At 36.3% G+C, this 6,918-nt stretch overlaps 1 pseudogene; it reads left to right on the top strand.

Annotated features, from left to right (window-relative positions):
- The first annotated feature begins 6,105 nt into the window (after positions 1-6,105).
- On the top strand, positions 6,106-6,437 carry LOC136123656 (large ribosomal subunit protein eL33 pseudogene; annotated as a pseudogene).
- The last annotated feature ends 481 nt before the right edge of the window (positions 6,438-6,918 follow it).

Raw genomic sequence — 6,918 nt, 5'->3', positions numbered from 1 at the left:
CCCGTGTCCCCTGCATCGGCAGGCGGACTCTCAACCACTGTGCCACCAGGGAAGCCCCCTCATTTTTTACAAATTCTTTTTTTTTCTTTTTTCTGCTCCACTTCAATGATTTCCCCCCACCATGCCTTCCAATTTGCTGATCTATTCTTCTGTATCATCTAATCTACTACTGATTCCTTCTAGTGTGTTTAAGTTTTAGTTATCGTTTTCTTCAGCTCCGTCTGGTTCTTCTCTATATTTTCTAACTCTGTTGAAATTCTCCCTGTGTTCATTCGTTCTTCTCCTGCTTGTTGAGTCTCTTTATAATCCTTTCCTTGGGCTCTTTATTGAGTACATTGCTATCTCCACTTCATTTAGTTCTTTTTCTGAGGTTTTTGTCTTGTTTCTTCATTTGGAACCAATTTCTCTCTCCTCATTTTGCCTAATTCTTTGTGTTTATTTTTATGTATTAGGTAGATTAGTTATGTTTCCTGAACTTTGAGAAGTGGCCTTATGAGGTAGATATCCTATGAGACCCAACAGCTCACTCCCTTCTGTTCACCAGATGTATATACTCTGGAGGTGTCCTCTGTGTGGGCTGTATGCACCCTTCTGTTGTGATGGGGCCAATTATTGCGAATGTGCTGGTATGTTGTGCTGGCCCCCAGTCCAGAGGGCTGCCAGGCCATGCCTCATGTGGCTGCATGGCCCAAGGGATCCCAAGGCTGTGACCAGTCTGTTGATGTCTTGGGCCATCTCCTCCATGGGATCCATTGGCTCGGGGATATGGGCCAAGTCTGGTGGTGCCCCACTGTTGGGCAGGATTGGGCCCACAGGCAGCTGGCTATGGGTCTTGGGACAGGGGCAGGACTGATGCTGGCTTGCTGGTGGGTGGGGCCTCTGGCCTTAGGGCCTGAAGGGGTTCAGAGTTGGTGCTGGCCTGCTGATGGGCTGGTAAGTCCCATACACTAACTGGATAGAGGGAGGACTCTAACAGGGCACTTGCCACCGCTGACGTCCTCGTTGCAGACAAGCTCCCCAACGTGTGTCCCATCATCATTCATATCACTAGGAGCAGTCTGAGTTGTCACCTGCCTCTCCAGAAGGCTCTCCAAAATCGGCAAGTGGATCTGACCCAGGCTCCTTTCAAATTACTGGAATTTGGAGCATGTGAGATTTTGCACACTCCCTTAAAAAATGAAGTCTCTTTTTCCCACAGCCCTCTGACTCTCCTGTATGTAAGCCCCACTGCCTTCAAAGGCAGACATTCTGGGGTCTAGATGGGTTATTGTTTTGTTTTGGTTTTGTTTTTGTTTTTTGCTACAAGCCCCTTGTGATGGGGATTCTGATATGGGAGCTTGGGTCCCTCACTCCTTGGAGAGATCCTCTGAAATTGTGATTATCTTCTTGCTTTTGGGTCACCTCTCCCAGAGTTTTGTTAGATACCTCCTCTTTACTCCTCCTATCTATCTTGTGGTGGTTCCTTCCTTATATATTTAATAGTGGGAAATCTTATCTGGTAGTCTTCAGGTTGTTTTCATAGCTAGTTACTCTGTATATAGTTGTAATTTTGGTGTGCCCATGGGAAGAGGTGAACTTGGGGTGCTCCTGCCATACCGTATTGGTCACACCTCTTTTACATTCTATTATTGATTATAACAAACAAATTCAATGACTAATTTTACATTATGTCTTCTTTTATTGGGCTTTTGTCTCCCTGAATATCCAGCATTATTCAAAATCAGGTTCACTCTTGTCACCAAACTAATTTGTAAAAATTTAAAATACAACATTAAATATATTTTTTCTTTTCAATCTACTCTTCTGCAAATAGTAACTCCACTATGCCACTAACTGTGATGATTATGTGACACAAAGCGGTAGATTTTTACTAGATTTTAGCAGAATAATTTATACATTAGCATTATGAATTTAATTGTAGCAGAAGTCTAAAACCATTAGTGACATGCATTCATTACTATTTCAGAGAAACTGTAATCCAGTCTTTCCCAAACTCTATCCTTCATGGAGAACCATATACAAAATAAGTGAGGTAAATTGTGAGTACAACATTGAGAACAGCTATCTACCAACGAATTGGATAACCTAGAAGAAATGAATAAAATTTCTAGAAACATAAGAATTGTTTCTACCAGGACTGAATCATGAAGAAATAAAAGATCTGAACATATCAGTAATGAGTAAAGGTGTTGGTCAGTAATCAAAAGCTCCCAACAAAGAAAAATACAGGACCAGATGGCTTCAGGGGGTAAAATCTACCATATACTTATACAATAATTGATGCCAATTCTTCTCAAATGCCTCCAAAAAATTGAAAAAGAAGGAACCCTCCCAAACTCAATTTATGAAGCCACTATCACTCTGATATCAAGGCCAGACAAAGACACTGCAAGAAAACAAAACTATAGGCCAATATCCCTGATGAACATAGATGTAAAAATCCTCAATAAAAGACTAGCAAACAAAATTTAACAGCACATTAGAAGGACTGTACACCAAGACCAAGTGAAGTTTATCCCTCAGAGGAAATAGTGGTTCAACCTATGCAAGTCAGTAATGTGATATAGCAACACTAGCCAAATAAAGGACATTAGCATCTCCATAGATGCAGAAAATTTTTCTGACAAAATTCAACAGTTTCATGATAAAAACTTTCTACAAATGGAAGAAATTTGTCTTAACACAGCAAAGACTATATGTGAAAAGCCCACAGCTATTATCATAATCAATAGTGAAAAGTTTTTTCTTAGACCAGGGATAAGGCAAGAATTCCCACTTTTCCCACTTCCATTCAACATAGTACTAGAAGTCTAAGATCAATTAAGCAAGAAAAATGAATAAAACGATGATGGAAAAAATTGAAGAAGACGCAAATAAATGGAAATACATTCTGTGTTCATGGATTAGAAAATTTAATATTGCTAAGGTGTTATACTATACAAGGTGGTCAACAGATTCAATGTCCCTCTCAAAGCACGAGTGACGCTCTTTACGGAAATAATAAGAACTATTCTAAAATTCATATAAAACCATGAAAGACCCTGAATAGTGAAAGCAATCTTGAGCAAGAAGAACAAAACTGGAAGTATCATGCTTCTTGATTTCAAAATATAGTATATCACAACTATAATCAAAATTGTATGGTACTGGCATAAAAACAGACATATAGCCCAATGGAACAGAATACAGACATATAGTCCAATGGAACAGAATAGAGAGGCCAAAGATAAACAGTCAACTGATCTTGGACAAGGTTGCCAAAAATACGCAATGGAGAAAGGACAGTCTCTTTAACAAATGGTGCTGGGAAAAAATTGATATCCGTTTGCAGAAAATGAAATTGGACTCTTATCTTACAGCATGCACAAAAATAAACTCATAATGGATTAAAGATTTAAACATAAGGCCTGGAATTGTAAAACTTTTAGAAGAAAACATAGGGAAAAACTTCATGACATTGGTCTTGGAAATAATTTCTTAGATATGACATCAAAAGGATAGGCAAAAAAGCAAAAATACAAAAGACAAGTGGGACTGCATCAGACTAAAAAGTTTCTTCACAACAAAGGAAACCATCAAAGAGTGAAAAGGTAATCTATAGAATAAGAGAAAGTATTTGCATATCATCCATCTGATAATGGATTCATATCCAAAATATATAAGGAACTCCTATAACTCAATAACAAAAAAATAACCAAATTTTTAAAAATTAGCAAAGGTCTTGAACAGACATTTCTCCAAGGAAGAATCAACAGGGGGAAATTAAATCAAAGCCACAATAATACATCACACCTGTTAGGAAGGCTATTTGTTATCAAAAAAAAAAAAAGTCCAAATGATGTTATCTTGACAACACTTATTAGTGTTGTCAAGGATGTGGAGAAACTAGTTCCTTGTACACTGTTGGTGGGAATGTAAAATGGTGCAGCCACTATGGAAAACAGTATGACAGTTCCTCAAAAATTTAAAAACTGAATTAACATAAGATCTAGCAATCCCACAGAAGTATATATCCAAAATAATTAAAATCAGGACCTTCAAGAGATATATGCACTCCCATATTCATTGCAGCATTATTCATAATTTCAAAACTATTGAAACAGTCTCAATATCCATCCACAGATCAATGAATAAAGAAAATGTGACTTATACATACATCAGTCAGCCTTAAGAGAGAAATAAATCCTTCCATAGATGACAACATATAAGCAGCTCAATGGAGGACATTATGCTAAGTGAAATAATCCAGTCACAGAAGGACAAATACTGCATGATTCTCCTCATATAAATTATCTCAAACAGTCAAGCCCATAGAAACAAAGAATAGGATGATGGTTGCCAGAAGCAGCATGGAGGGGAAATGGGGAGTTGCCATTTAACTGGTATAATATTTCAGTATGTAAGATAAATAAGTTCTAGAGATCTGCTGTATAACATGTACTTACGCATAACAATACTGTGTATTTAAAATTTTGTTATGAGGGTAGATCTAATGTTTCATGTTCTTTACCATAATTTTATTTTTAAATCTACGGGAAATAAAGTAGAAACCACTAGTCTGTGATTTGATTATAAAAGTAGAAACCAGTAAACATTAGTACACATTCATTAATTTTAGAGTCTAAAATTTAGAAATTTAAAAATTTTGTTTTCTTCTGGGTTCAATGCCCTGTTCCTCGCAAAGAATCCTTCTAGTATTACTTCAAGTGGATTTTCCTTTTCCATACTCCATCAGTTATTTTCAGAATATATTCCAGTTTTTCTAAATTCTCAATTACTTTATCTATGTTATTTATTCTTTACCTGTGCTTTGGACAATCGTCTGTTTACCTTCTCCACCCTGGAGGGCTTTGTTTCTGCAGGACTGCTGCATAGATATATGTGTGGAGGGGTAAACTTCATTGCTTATCTGGATTAGATGCACTGTTTCTTAGATTACAAACATTTCTTAGTTAACTTCCTCATAACCAGAAGTAATTTACTAAGGAATGGTTTGTGCAAAATAGGCTTATCTTAGCATGTTGAAAAAAGGTTTTTTATATTTTTACATTAATTTATCATTTTAAAACCATAACAATTTAAAACAATCTTTCCTCAGGACACTGATTTTTAGCATTCATTGTTGTCGGTGAGAAGTTTTACATTAGTCTGGTTTTTGTTCTTTTGTAAATAAACTCTTTTATTTCTTCCTTGGAAGGATTTTAAATCTTTTCATTATTGATGTCCTGAAATTCCACAATCATATATCTTCTCTTGGTTACTTGTTTGTATGTTTATTTAGTTACTATTCTGGGTAGACCTTTAAATATGAAGGCTTGGGTCTTTCAATTCTAGCAAATGCTTTTATATCATCTCTTTTATAGTTTCCTTATCTACATTTTCTTTATCCTTTTTCTTTAGACTTTCTAGAATTGGAAGGTGGACTATTTCATTCATGTGTGTATTTTATTTCTCATATCTTTTTTTTTGTTTTTTAAAATTGGAATAAAATTGCTTTACAATGGTGTGTTAGTTTCTGCTGTACAATGAAGTGAATCAGCTATATGTATGCATGTATCCCCTCCCTCTTGGACCTCCCTCCCACCACCCCCATCCCACCCATCTAGGTCATATATCTTTTGAATTTAATCAATCAAGAAATGTTCAGGCATAAGTATTTTGACTACTTGTACACTGCATTTCTTTTTTATCTTCAGTCTTGCTTTGGATTTATATTAACTTCTGCAATCATCATTTTAATCTCAGAAATATTTCCTTTTTCACTGAACAAACGTGCTGTTCTTGTTCTATGTATGCCATGTCATTAAGTGAGTCTGAGGTACTAATTTTTTTTTTAATTTTCTCTCCCTTGAATTACCCTTGTCTCCTTCAGTCTTTTTTTGTTTGTTTGAAATTTCTCTTTTATGTTCAAAGCACTTAAATATTGAATACTTCTGGTTTGTCCGATGAAGGATTGAGACAAAACAAAAGGCTGATTTGAGGCTGGTGTATTGAAATTACTTTTTGATGATTAGACATCACTTTAAGATGTTTCAGCGGTAGCTATTTTAGCCATCTTAGAGCCTGTGGAGGCCTGCTGGGAGCAGGACTTCTAAAATGACAAATATGTCTGGAAGGCTGTGGTCCAAGGTCATTTTTTCTGGCTATAAGCTCTGTCTACAGAACAAGAGGGAGCGCACAAGTGTTCTGAAAATTGAATGTGTATATGCTCGAGATGAAACTGAATTCTGTCTAGACAAAAGATGTGCTATGTGTACAAAGAAAAGAACAACATAGTAACTCCTGGTGGAAAACCTAACAAAACCAGAATAATCTGGGGAAAGATAACTCATGCTCATGGAAACAGTGGTGTGGTTCATGCCAAATTCCAAAGTAATCTTCCTGCTAAGGCCATTGGACACAGAACCCAAGTGATGCTGTACCCTTCAAGGATTTAAACTTACTGAAAAGTAAATAAATAAAAATGTGGATTTGTTCTCTTGAAAATAAATAAAAAGATGTTTGACTGGTAACTCTGATGGGACACTTCCTTCTAGTTGACAATATTGAGACCATTGCCCAGATCGAGATCCCAAGCCAGAATACCCATTCAATTCATTTAGAGAAAAACTATTAAGTTTTTGTGCTTTGGTTTCTTTGTTGAGGAGAGAAAGTTAAACAATTTGGGAGGCCATTGTGAAAGGAATATCTGTATGTGTGTTATAAATATACCTATATCTGTATATGTTCAAAGTATTTTTATTGATTTTGGAACTCATTGTTGACGACAGTATATCCAGTTCAAACAAAAATGATTGAATCATTAAGCTTTGGCTTATATGATACCAAATTAAATGGCCTTGTCCATTACATTAAATGAATAGTTAAATTAAGTATGTTTGGGCTTCCCTGGTGGCGCAGTGGTTGAGAGTCCGCCTG

The sequence above is a fragment of the Phocoena phocoena genome, chromosome 5 (assembly GCF_963924675.1).
Source record: "Phocoena phocoena chromosome 5, mPhoPho1.1, whole genome shotgun sequence".
In the NCBI taxonomy this organism is placed as follows: domain Eukaryota; kingdom Metazoa; phylum Chordata; class Mammalia; order Artiodactyla; family Phocoenidae; genus Phocoena; species Phocoena phocoena.
Note: the sequence above shows the minus strand (reverse complement) of the source record. Positions and strands in the feature narration are given on the sequence as shown.